This window comes from Salmo salar, chromosome ssa07, assembly GCF_905237065.1.
Source record: "Salmo salar chromosome ssa07, Ssal_v3.1, whole genome shotgun sequence".
NCBI lineage: Eukaryota > Metazoa > Chordata > Actinopteri > Salmoniformes > Salmonidae > Salmo > Salmo salar.
The window spans coordinates 47,127,949-47,141,945 of record NC_059448.1 but is presented as its reverse complement, the minus strand read 5'-3'; the positions used below and the strand labels follow the sequence as shown (position 1 = coordinate 47,141,945).

Here is a 13,997-nt window from a genome sequence, read left to right as displayed (position 1 = left end):
AGGGGACAGCCATGTTTCATTAGAAATTCAAGGCCAATCTGTGCAGTGGATGGAAGGCAGGATGTCAAGGTAATGAGTTAATTTAGGAGATAAGGAACAGCAAATGTATGCGCTGAGATTTCCCCACCAGCAACAATATGGACTCTCCAGCCACCGCCCACTGAAGAGAGGAGAAAATAGCCTCTATTAATGCTGCAATATGGGATTTCATCAAAGTCGTTCAATAGCTGCCAAATGTGATACAAATGGCCAAATATGCAAATGTTCTACATTCTCTACATTTATTCAATAGAAAACGTTAAATCTTATGCTTCAAGCTGTGCAATACAAAAGTCCCAAGGTTTAATAGAGAGGAATATTATCTGTTACTACACTCCAGACTTCAGACTAGACACAGAGCTAGTATTACAGTTTAGCAAATTTAACCAGATGCCTAGCTATTATCCCCAATGGGGCGAGTTGCCCTCTTGGCGCTGTGGTAATAAGTATTGTTTTCTGTCTGACTGGGTGGACATGTTTTGGGGAGGCCTCCTCTGTCTGGCTGTGGAGAAGCCTGGCTCTCTCTCTCGTGAAGATACATCCCACTGGACCCAGACGTCAATTCAACGTCTATTCCACGTCGGTTCCACATAATTTCTTTGAAATGACGTGAAAACAACGTTGATTCAACAGGTGTGTGCCCAGTGGGATGTGCCGTTCCGTAAGCATGCCTACTCATTTGTATTATCCTTCAGGGGATCCCCAAATCCGTCAGACTGTTCCATTGATGGAGGGAGGGGAGACCAAACAAACAAAATATGAAACTAGGCTAGTTGTCGTTATTTTTCACTTTTTTTTATTTTCATTCTGAGAGCAGCAGAGGCAGAGCTATGGGTTTATTTTGCTGTTATTATTATAGCAATTGACACGAGCTCTGCTCGCGGGCAATTTCATCTTTCAGCCGCAAGAGAGAAAAATTGAAGAGCCATGACTGGGGGTGTAATGTAAACGCAGCACCCTGAAGACAGTGGCCTGAAGAGGGAGAGGCTCATTTTACAGATTAGGGAGATAACTAGATGGAGCACGTTGTGGCTTGTAACAGGGAACTGCTTGTGTTCATCTACAGCGCTCACAAGGGAGGAAGAGGGAGGGGTGAGGGAGGAAGAGGCGGCATGACAACCCACGGCAGGCGGGAGACTTGGTTGCCATGGTGACAAACAAGGATGTTTGTATCAGAGGCTAATCTCGTCAGGCGGCCATGAAAGGCACACACACCTTCCACCGGCAGTAATGGAGAATCACCGGAGCTCGACAGTGGCTATTCATTCCAAAGAGGGTGGGTGGGGGGGGGGTGAAACAGGTGTGGGAAAGGTATACCTTTTCTTATCATTCGGCATTCCTCCTCAATCAGGGTCGAGTCGAGCCGTGACCAGAAGGGGGGTTCCATTCTAATATGAGACGGGCTGGGGCTGCCATTGGTCTAGCAGCTCCAATGTTTACTACCGCCTTGCTCTTCGGAAGGGAGGGACACTAGCATCCACATACCAGATTTCACTGTTTACTACACATTATGGCCACACTGACTGTATTTGTATATTCAATAACAGTAGGATATCACATTTCATTCCTCCTTAGTAAATTATCAACAAGGATCAACAATGACCTTGGCTGGTAGTAAAACAATAGAGGAATGTTATTGGCTAGTGTGGGATTCATCCAACCAAATCTCCTCCTACCGAATCACATCAGGGCAGAGGGAGGTCAAGAACCAGAAATTAAATACACTGTTTATAATCAATGTTAGGGCTATAGGATGTATGGGCAAAAGGAAGCTATGATCTGTACACAAAAAAAGACCGTCCATACCCACATGTACGGATGTCATTCGTTTCAACTAGGCTAATCAAGTTAGTATGTCCACACAAACTCAACGAAGGATGTTTTCTGACATGGATGCAGCAGTAAGACATTGATTGTAATTGCTTTTATGTCTTGATGGTGGCGCTGTGTCTTGTACATTGCTGTCTGTCCTGTCCTTTATGACTCATGCATCTTCCAAGGGCACCAGAGGCACTTGCTGTTATTGTTGCTGTGCAATAGCTCAGAGGCCAATCTCTTGGAAGTAGTTTCTCTCATTTCGAAGCTGTCATGCTGGCCCTATTTGAGGGATTTCAACAGAGGGACAGGAGATAAGTAACTGAATGCGCTTTTATAGTAAAATGCAATATAACAACATAAAGAAGCTCTTCAATAACCCGCAACGTGGATCTTCTGTACTCAGACTAGGCTGCTTTGTCCAAATATATACTGTATTAAGAAGCTATTCAGTCTAGCTGTCATGTCTTTTCACCCTAAATGTAATATAACGGCATGAGCCAATTTCCCGATCCTGTTTTTATTGTTAACCTTATAAAGCAGTGAAAGGGGTTTTTCTCTGTGGTCATGGCTCTGATGAATGAGGGTCACAATATGACTCACCACCACAGTGCCCACTGAAACAAGCCTTATTGCTCTGACGAGACTGTCCAAACCACGTTAGCCAAAAACCATTGTACAACTCAGACAGTCATTACAGATACTAGACATAGTGAAATGAAACAGCATCCTCTGTCGTAGGAGCTTTTTTTAATCAACTCATTGCATGCTGACCACAGATGCATCTTGGGATGCCACGGAGTGGCTGAGTGTGTGCATTTTAGGAAAGTGGGAGAGGGGAGAAGAGGGGGGGTAAACAGCACTCCTTTGAATGCCCTTATTGCCTTCATAAAACAGTCAAAATGTCCTCCAACCCACCTCTGTGGCTCGGCTTTGTAATTATTAATATGCTCAGAAACCTGGCGTTGAGCGTTTCTCCTCCAGGGCAGGTCTCTCTGAGAAGTTTTGCCCATACAGATGGTATTAAACTCTAATAACTTGTCTCCGCACCACCTTCAGGGTAGCAACAGCAAAATGCAGCTGGGTATTAGATGCGTTTCACTTGGCTCAGTAAAAATCTGGATATTAAAAAATTGTAGAAAGCGAAAAGCAATTTCCTCTTAAAGGGATTTTGAAATTACAGCTTTGAGGGAGTAGTACAGTAAGTTTGTTGGCTGACAATTATTATATATTTTTTGGCCCACCATGTTCTACTTCTCCCCTGTTTATACCTCTCCCATCCCTTATAAATGACAATACCTATCTTTGATGTGGCCATAAACTAAAGGCTGCTTGAACAGGTGAAGAGATGTCGGAAGTTCAAATGTCCGGCTGAATGGCTTGACAAAAAAGGAATTTGTACTCTAGCATACACTCTTAGAAAAAAGGGTTCCAAAAATGTTCTTCGGGCTGTCCTCATAGGAGAACCCTTTTTGGTTCCATGTAGAACTCTCTGCGGAAAGGGCTCTACATGGAACCCAAAAAGGTTCTACCTGGAACCAAAAAGGGTTAATCTATGGATTCTAGATAGCACCTATTATGCTCTCTTCCATACTTACAGTTGAAGTCAGAAGTTTACATACACTTAGGTTGGTGTCATTAAAACTCTTAAAACTCGTTTTTCAACCTCTCCACAAATTTCTTGTTAACAAACTATAGTTTTGGCAAGTCGGTTAGGATATCTACTTTGTGCATGACACTAGTAATTTTTCCAACAATTAGTTACAGACAGATTATTTCACTTATGATTCACTGTATCACAATTCCGGTGGGTCAGAAGTTTACACACACTAAGTTGACTGTGCCTTTAAACAGCTTGGAAACTTCTAGAAAATGATGTCATGGCTTTAGAAACTTCTGATAGGCTAATTGACATCATTTGAGTCAATTGGAGGTGTACCTGTGGATGTATTTCAAGGCTTACCTTCAAACTCGTTGCCTCTTTGCTTGACATCATGGGAAAATCAAAAGAAATCAGCCAAGACCTCAGAAAAATAATTGTAGACCTCCACAAGTCTGGTTCATCCTTGGGAGCAATTTCCAAATGCCTGAAGGTACCACGTTCATCTGTACAAACAATAGTATGCAAGTATAAACACCATGGGACCACGCAGCCATCATACCGCTCAGGAAGGAGACACGTTCTGTCTCCTAGAGACAAACGTACTTTGGTGCAAACAATGCAAATCAATCCCAGAACAACAGCAAAGGACATTGCGAAGACCCTGGAGGAAGCAGGTACAAAAGTATCTATATCCACAGTAAAACAAGTGCTGTATCGACATAATCTGAAAGGCCGCTCAGCAAGGGAGAAGTCACTGCTCCAAAACCGCCATAAAAAAGCTAGACTACGGTTTGCAACTGCACACGGAGACAAAGATCGTACTTTTTGGAGAAATGTCCTCTGGTCTGATGAAACAAAAATAGAACTGTTTGGCCATAATGACCATTGTTATGTTTGGAGGAAAAAGGGGGAGGCTTGCAAGCCAAAGAACACCATCACAACCGTGAAGCATGGGGGTGGCAGCATCATGTTGTGGGGGTGCTTTGCTGCAGGAGGGACTGGTGCACTTCACTAAATAGATGGCATAATTATGTGAATATATTGAAGCAACATCTCAAGACATCAGTCAGGAAGTTAAAGCTTGGTCACAAATGGGTCTTCCAAATGGACAATGACCCCAAGCATACTTCCAAAGTTGTGGCAAAATGGCTTAAGGACAACAACGTCAAGGTATTGGAGTGGCCATCACAAAGCCCTGACCTCAATCCTATAGAAAATGTGTGGGCAGAACTGTAAAAGCGTGTGCGAGCAAGGAGGCCTACAAACCTGACTCAGTTACACCAGCTCTGTCAGGAGGAATGGGCCAAAATTCACCCAACTTATTGTGGGAAGCTTGTGGAAGGCTACCTGAAACGTTTGACCAAAGTTAAACAATTTAAAGGCAATGCTACCAAATACTAATTGAGTGTATGTAAACTTCTGACACACTGGGAATGTGATAAAAGCTGAAATAAATCATTCTCTCTACTATTATTCTGACATTTCACATTCTTAAAATAAAGTGGTGATCCTAACTGGCCTAAGACAGGGAATTTTTACTCTGAATAAATGTCAGGGATTTTGAAAAACTGAGTTTAAATGTATTTGGCTAAAGTGTATGTAAACTTCCGACTTCAACTGTATCTCATTTGCCAGTTAGTTTGGATTCCTCCTCAATAAAATAAGATTGTATGCAGGATGATGAAATGTTGGTGTTCATTAGTTTTGACTACTGTGAATCCATTCAATTGTTTTGAATTGTCACTTCATGCGCTTCTTCATTCCATTGTTGCGGCTCAAATAGGAAACAGACATATCCAATATAGACTGTGCACTTCCACAGGCCTCATTAAACACACTGTTTCCAGCCTGTCTACTGTCATTGGGTCCACAGGACTAACTGCAATGGAACTGCAATTGTTTTCAGCACAGCGCACTCTGTAAATATGAATAGAAATGTTGGACAACAACATTTGTTGGCTAAACAGATTGAGCCTCGTTAAAAAGAGCTGTTTGTTTTTTTGTTTTGCTATTGCACCAATGGCAATGGCCTGAAAAACTTCCACATGAAGGGAAGGATCTTAACCCTCACCCAGTTGAGTTCAGTGTCAGTGAGTCACTTTCAAACTCATCACAATATCCTTCGTACATACAGTACATTCAGGGTCTGAGACAGAACTGGAGCAATACCACAAAACAAAGATGTCCATGCCTCTCATCCACCCTTTCTCTCTGCAATTACAACCCAGCATCAGCAGTGCCAGTGATTGCATTGTCAGGAAATGTTGAGTGTGGTGTACACTGGTTCTGTATTATAGTAAAGGCCTCATTGATCATGTAATCTCTGCCTTATCTCCCCAGGTCTAACAGAGATCAAGGAGCCCTGAGTCCCGTAGACCTTGTTAAACACTGAGCCTTGTATCAGGATTTAGTCTTAAACCAGCCTAATTAGATTAGCAGAGCCAGACCTTATAACAGAGTAATACCACAGGACCAAGCCCAGCAAAGCCAGAAATAAGCCATCACAAACAAAACAGAGGAGATCGATAGGCTAGAATTCAATGCTAACAAATAGTGTTTCAAAGTGCAACAAGCCATTTGAGTTTCATGCTCACCAGTGAGCCAGTTGTTTGAATGAGGATCTTACATTACATTGGTTGACTGTGGGCATACTGTACTGAGTGTAGCACCATGGTAACACAGCTAGTCAAATGAGAGCTCCTCCCTCCACCAATCCCTCCTTGCCTGAAACCAACCCCCAACGTGCCATTGAGTTCACTCTCTCCCCTACAACAAACTCTTTTAAACAGCAATGTTCTAGTGGTGGTGGTAGCCAAATACATTACTGATACAAATGTACTGGAATTCAATGCTTGACTTTCAACGTGCCACCTTTCCAACAAGTCAGTTCGTCAAATTTCTGCTCTTCTAGAGCTGCCCTGGTCAACTGTAAGTGCTGTTATTGTGAAGTGGAAACGTCTAGGAGGAACAACGGCTCAGCCAAGAAGTGGTAGACCACACAAGCTCACAGAACGGGAGCGCCGAGTGCTGAAGCGCATAGTGTCCTCGGTTGCACCAATCACTACCGAGTTCAAAACTGCCTCTGGAATGTCAGCACAAGAACTGTTTGTCGGGAGCTTCATGAAATGGGGTTTCCATGGCCGAGCAGCTGCACACAAGCCTAAGATCACCATGCGTAATGCCAAGTGTCGGATGGACTGGTGTAAAGCTTGCCGCTGTTGGACTCTGAAGCAGTGGAAACGCGTTCTCTGGAGTGATGAATCATGCTTCACCATCTGGCAGTCTGACGGACTAATCTGGGTTTGGCAGATGCCAGGAGAACGCTACCTGCCCCAATGCAGAGTTTCAACAGTAGAGTTTGGCGGAGGAGGAATAATGGTGGGGCTGTGTTTCATGGTTAGTTTCAGTGAAGGGAAATCTTAATTTTTAGACGATTCAGCATGACAATACCCCCGTGCTCAAATCGAAGTTCATACAGAAATGGTTTATCGAGATTGGTGATTCCACATATATACACTGTTGCACTAGATATGTCATCACTATTCTCCCACTCTCCTCCACTGTGAATCTGATCTTGGGACGACTTGCTGCCTGAACACAACATGATTTATCCGGCTACACTACACATCCCTGGGGGCCTCTATCCCTCATGATGTATCTGGTCCATGCAGAATGGTTAGCCAACTACAACCTGCTCTGTGATCATCTGTCTTTGTCATTGGTTTGGATGTTAAAAGGTGCTCTATGATTCTTCACACTCAAGGAATCTAAAATGCATTGCTTTTTATAGGTGGCTATAAAAGCTTTTTTAGATGAAAATAACAGCCCATTCCACCTCTCGACAGACACACTCAGACTCTCTCATATCTGTACAGGGCCGGCTGTACAGTGGTCCCACCTCTTGACAGCTGAGAGAAAAATATATGTTTTAAAGTGAATTTCTGCAATTCTACTAATTTTGCCATGGGGTGGAGAGAACAGTTTTTAGTTTTAAAGCTACTGTAATTTCATGCAATTCGACACATTTTGCCATGACTTACTGCTCATGTCGCTTATGCCTGGAGCCGGTCCTGTATCTGTACCATCTAGCCAGCAGACGTGACTGTTTCTGAGGCTACTTTCAAATTGCTTTTGCCTTTGACATGGACAGCCTGATCAGCTGCAGACAGTGAAAGGTGAGAGGGACGTCAGGTCCTGATATTGGAAGCATTCATCATTGGCCAACGCTGAGACACAGGCCACTTCATGAGCATGTCATTGATCGGTGCACTTCCTTTCAGAGCAACCTGCTGCCAAACGGCCGCACAATGTCGAATCATAATAGAGACTATTTTTAACCGCCTGTTTTGCTCCGACAACAGCGCCCTCCCCCTCCTCCCTCTCACCTCCTCTTCCCCCTTCTCCTCCTCAATCCTCAGCTCTCATTAACAACAGTTGTTTAAAATAACGAGCTCTGAGCAAACACCAAGTCATCCTGCCAGCTGCCCTTTATGACCCAGAAGCCTTGGGTTTTGAAAAGGCAAGCCCAAAATAACCAGGGCTGAAACGAAAGGTTAGGGCTGGTTGCACATCAGGCTCGGGGCAGCAGCCTCCTAGTCCTCCTCATTATTGACGATTTAACAAGGATGATAAAACATGATGCTACCTTCGGCGACAGAGGGGATGCTTGAATTATTTAAGGTCAACATCTGTCCCTCCCTCTCTGGTTGGGTGGTTGTTCCTCTCACAGACATTGTCTTGTTAGGGTTTCTCGAGGCCTTATTGGATTATTGGCCTAGTTGGCCTTATTGTGGCGGCAGGAAGCAAAGCGTTTAGCCAGTAACTGAAAGGTTGCTGGTTTGAATCCCAGAGCAGACTAGGTGAAACAAATCTTTCAATAACCATAATTGCTCCTGTAAGTTGCTCTGGGTAAGAGTGTCTGCTAAATGACTCAAATATAAATGTAAATGGATGGGAAAACCATGTCACACAGATCTACCACAACAATGTTTCCTGTATTCCCATGTGACCGATGAATGACAGAAGTATTCTCTGCCTGTTGTGTTTCAATAAGTCATTACAATAACACAGTGCACATGGCATCCATCAGCTAGAGATAAGCCCCATCTTCCCCTATCACATCTGATTCAGTTAGTGGTTATGAAACGAAGTGTCTGCAGACAGTATGTATACAACAAGCTGCTGTCTGGGGAAATGAGCTGGGGAGGTTTTTGTGATTTGGGAGAGGTGGAAGGGTGGGTTGCGGGAGGGAGGGAGGGCAAGAGGGAGGGGGAGGGCAGGAGGGAGAGTTGCTTCCCTTCTCGCTACTATCACCTGGCAACAGTTTGACATGGGCGCCTCCCGGCTAATGTATTCACAGCGACCGAGGGAGGCTGGGGCTGAGAGGCTCAATTGCATGAGCCCAGGGCTACAGCTGAGCAAACCCGCTCGGTAGTCTCTCTCAGGTGGACTCTCATAGCAACGGGCTTATCCATACCACCTGAGATACGAGGTAATAATGGGCGGGCGGGGAAACAGGCGACCTGTGCCCATGCCTTGTTTGTCAGCGAGAGAGAGCAACAGTACAATAACTAGGGATATGCTTGACATGTTTCACAATGGGCTCAGTACATGGGGATATCACAGTACGTGTGTTCACTGTGGCAAAGGCCCCATGTTAGTGGACCTGGCGCCACCTGAGAGTGGTGATAAGAAGCTATCCTATTGGGGGTTTCCAACAATCACGACAATGACAGATGTTTGCAGCTCGAGGGCTCGCAGCGGCTTTTCAATCATATCAACAGCTATAGACTGCTGTGCAAAGAAGATACTGAATGTATATTATGTTTGTCCCACACACCTGTGCAGAAACAGGAAGCAGCACAACTAAGGGGTTAAAGATTGAGAGCAACGTCTGGCTCCCTATTCCAAATGGCATTATAGCTCTTTTCCGAATCAATAGTGTGCTCCGTTCCTCCCTAAGCAAGTCATGCCAAAGATAAACCATCACGTGACGGATGGAGGAGGAAAAGACGGAGCCACAGCCGGGCCATTTTATCTGATGGTGAGAGGGATTAGCTTCCCCAGGATGAAAGCAGCTGCTCGTCTTCCGCCCCCTTCCCTCCTCCTCATCCCTCCATCCATCCACCCAGACATCAACACAGTGGTCTCTGTTTCCCAACCGGAGCCGTGCCTCCAGCTACCCACCTCTCTGCTTATATCACCTCATCTCAACCTGTACACACTGCCATCTCCTAATAACCACGGCAACACCTCGCCCGCTGGGGCGCAGCCACACAGAAATGGGCGCCAAAAATGGTGCCACGGCAAAGCGGTGGGAGTTGTCAGAGAGTAGACTTCCCCTGCCCCTCTCCCTCCACTCCTCTTCTCAATATCAATCCGATAGCAATCACACTCAACCCAAACAAACACAGCCCCTCCTCCACCTCCACGCTACTCATCCCCATAACTTTTGCGGTACCCCAGAGAGGGAATGTCTCATTTTACCTGGCACAGCATGCTGTCAGCTCCCGATCTGTCCGTCCGGATGTGGAGAAGATCTCATCTGGAGGGAACGAGGGAGTCTCTGGGGAGAGAGAGAGAGAGAGAGAGAGAGAGAGAGAGAGAGAGAGAGAGAGAGAGAGAGAGAGAGAGAGGAGGAGGAGTCTCAGACAAGAGGAGAGGAGGAGGAGAGCAGAGAGGAGCCTCCTGCTGCTTATGCTGATGCTGTCACCGTCTGCCGCCTTTATTTTGTGGCCAGAGTTGAGGGAGCAGTACGGGTGACGCTCTATTATCCCCCGTTAGAAACAACAGTGGATGCACCGAGCGCTGGGCTGAGAGAGAGAGAGAGAGAGAGAGAGAGAGAGAGAGAAGGGAGAGTGGGCTGTTTAAGCGAGCCGTCGTCACGCGGCAGTTCCTTCGGAATCCCTCAAGTGAGAGGGGCGCTACATCACAGAGTCCTTGGCTGTGATTGGTTGAGCCGAGGGGAGATGCTAGGGACGGGGAATCTGTCGTGCTCTGCTCTGGCAGCGGTGAAGTAAGATGACCCTTTCAGCACACATAACATCCCCTCCTGTGTCTGAGCCCACCATCGCAGGGCACACCATCAATGACAAGCAAGGACACTCCCAAAAATCCCCCCTTTGGGAGCTGTGTGAGTGTGTGTCTGTGTGTGTGCTTGCGAGTGTGTGAAGGGTGAGTGTTTTCTGTATGCATGGAAAACCCTGTCTTGCCTCTGCACACACACACTAAGACATACTGTACATTCGCACACACACACACACACACACACACACACACACACACACACACACACACACACACACACACACACACACACACACACACACACACACACACACAGGTCCCATCAGATCATACCCATGAAGGAGACATGATTTCCCCAGAGAGGAAGGGAGGGCTCATCCATAGAGGAGCTTGAAAAACACTGCAAGGCAATCTTTCATTAAAATGATGAATGGGTCATGACTCTGACCCAGACAGTAGGAGGGGGATGCTTAACACTCCATGTTATACCAGCCTGCCTTCATTCATTTTGAAACAGCCTGGAAGGAGATCAGCAACACCATCTAATAAGTGCTATCCTCTGGCCTGCTCTGTATCCTTCAGGAAAGTTATTTGATGAGGATGTGTAACACCGGGCACCATGATAACATTGCTGAAAGTATATATTTTTACAGGAAATTGCGTACAATACCTCATTATGCAACATACACATTATTCCCTAGTGGAACTTTACGTTTATAAGGAGATGGAATTCACGAAGGAAATATACAGTAGTTCACCGTTCAAGAAAGTGTTCCTCTGTGCCTCAAATCAAAATCTCTGAAATACCAGGAAGGAATCAATAGGGGATTGAATGAGGAGCAGGGCTGGCTGGGCTGAAAGGTCATGATGGAGGGCGCTCAGACTCCTTTCATGCTCCCACACACACAGTGTCAAACACAGCCTTGGGGCATTCTGGGAGTGAAAAGGGGCTAATCTCAATCTGGAGATGTCATATTGAGCGGCAGCCGTCTGGCTTCCACCTCATCTCTCCTGTATAGTTTTGTGTGTGTGTGTGTGTGTGTGTGTGTGTGTGTGTGTGTGTGTGTGTGTGTGTGTGTGTGTGTGTGTGTGTGTGTGTGTGTGTGTGTGTGTGTGTGTGTGTTCGACATGATTTAAAGGCATAATCTGTTGAAAACAAAATAACAATCGCTATGAACAGCACGAGTCTAATAAAATATAGCTTTTCTATGCATTATCAAAAGGGCTCTAGTTTAAATTCAAAAGACAGAGGGGCACACCAAGTTGTCATTTCTTCACCTCAGAGTGAGAACCACAAAATCACCTCACCAGTCCTGAGTGGATGGGGTTCAACACGATTCTTTAAACAATTTGGAAAACTTAAATGTTCCGGTATAATTAGAAAATTCTCACCGCACCAGAAAAGTGGTGGTGTTTTGAGAGAAATACATTTAGCCTATGGTTATGCTATGATGAGGATTTACAATTTAAGCATGTTGACAAGATCAACCACTCCACCAGGTGCTCTATCAATTCCTCCCTATTGATATAATGACATCATTCCCTCATCACAGAGTAACATAGTTCATTGATCATTCTCATGGTTCCGGCAGGGTGTGCAGACACAGAAACAACATGCATCAAGAGGTGTTAGTCATTTCCACCTGGCGGTGTGCTGATCAGAAGTAGCTTCTGTCTGTGTCTTTGTGTGTCCCCTCTGGCGTGGCGTGGGGGAGAGTGAGTCATCCAGGAGGAGAGGAAAACAAAATAACTGAATCACTATGAACAGCACGAGTAAAATAATTTCACTTCTATTACTTTGCCATGCTTTATTCATTCAAAACGGCTATAGTTGAAATTCAAAATACAGTGGGGCAAACCACGTAGTATTTTCTGAACAGAACTAGCCTGAGTGGGTGAATGGGGGTCATGTTTAATAACGTAGCTGACCCTTTTAGGATTTACTTTGACATCGGCCCCTGCCAACAAATATGTTACATACAGTATACATGTAGATACGCTGTGCATCTGCAGTTAGGCGCAGTTAGACGCCTGGTGGTGTCTCTGAACAACTGCTTACCTCATACAGATAGTCATCACAAATCCCTACAGTACACTCTTGGTAAACAGTCTCTGTGAACTCTGGGATGGGGGAGTACCAATGGAAATCCTCTCTAACTAACTTTGGTGTGTAGCACTAACAGCTGCCTGGTCAGCGGCTATAATAACATGATGACAAAAGCTAGTCCTTCAGAATGGTAAAGATCAGTCGCCATTTTAGCCAGGAAGATTATTGGTATGGATGACATTGGAAATGACAGCTTGAACCCCCCTCCATACAAATGTCATTCTGATTTCCTTTGCCTTTCAGTCTATATCTTTACTCTACATAATAAGGTCATTTACATGAATACAGGCACATGACTATATCTACTAGATTTTACAATGCACATCAACATAACTGATGTATGAATTCAACTAGAAATCAAGCTTCCCCTGGTCTAATTCATTCACAAAAGGCAATGAACATTTTCATATGCAAGCCCCATTACATCCAGTAAATGCCCAATGTCCAATTTCCTCAAAAGATACCCTTTCGAGAATCACGATTTACAACCACGATTCACAAATTCCAAAGCTTCTCTTTATAGGTGAGTCACCAAGCTCCCTGCTGAGCTTTCCCCGCCTCCCACACTCCAAGGTCATCTTCCTACCGCACACCACAGTTACACAGAGCCATTAGTAGAGAAACATTAGAATATTCATACTTACATGTAATTGCCTTGGAACTTTGCGGCCATTGAAATTCCACATCTCAAACTGAGTTTACTGAACTGTGTATTGGACAAATCCACAGTAACAAAGTGACACAGACTCAGATTGTTCACTTTTTTTGTCAAACAAAAAAACAATGATTGCAAAGTTAAACAAATCATACAGCGCCACGCACAAGGACTACTTTTAACAATTTCCACAGAAGATTTAACAAAAACAAATTTACTTGAAGAACGGTGATTTGTGCTGTTTGTGCCGTCATTCTCTTACAAAACGTTGCGTCTGCACTGTTCTTCAAGTAAATGTATTTTTGTAAAACAAATATGTAGCAATTGTTCCAAGTAGTCCTAGAGTAGTGCATAGAGTTGTAGTTTAAAGTGAAGAATCTAAGTCTCTGTGTTGCTCTGTTAACGTGGAATTGCCCTACTATACTTTTGGCTTTGGCCATAGATCTCTGTGCTGATTGTAGAGGGGGGTCTCGGACCCATCCCCTTTGGAGGCCATACGGCAGCTCAGTGGCTCTGGGCTGAATCCCTGTCAGCAGAGATGGCCTGGCTGTGCGCTCCACAGTGGGGACACCAGCTGTACCCTCCCCGCTGGCCTTCACACATAGCCTGGCCCAGCGGCAGTCTGCCCAAGCCCCAGCCAACACCTCAACCCACTACGCTCCAACAGGCCCTGGCTGGCCCGACAGTAACATTAGATTTTCTGGAGGTTAGACTTCAGAGACTAAGAGACTAAGAGGGAAGGGGTGGGGGGG

General features: G+C 45.0%; 1 protein-coding gene across 2 annotated transcripts in view; it reads right to left on the bottom strand.

Moving 5' to 3' along the window:
* LOC106609413 (synaptotagmin-1) overlaps positions 1–10,040 on the bottom strand; it is a 230,959-nt gene extending 220,919 nt beyond the window's left edge. For both annotated transcript variants that reach the window (XM_014208212.2, XM_014208215.2), the window contains exon 1: positions 9,944–10,040. The gene's annotated coding sequence lies outside the window, so the exon portion shown is untranslated. The remainder of the gene's footprint in view (positions 1–9,943) is intronic.
* Positions 10,041–13,997: the final 3,957 nt, after the last annotated feature.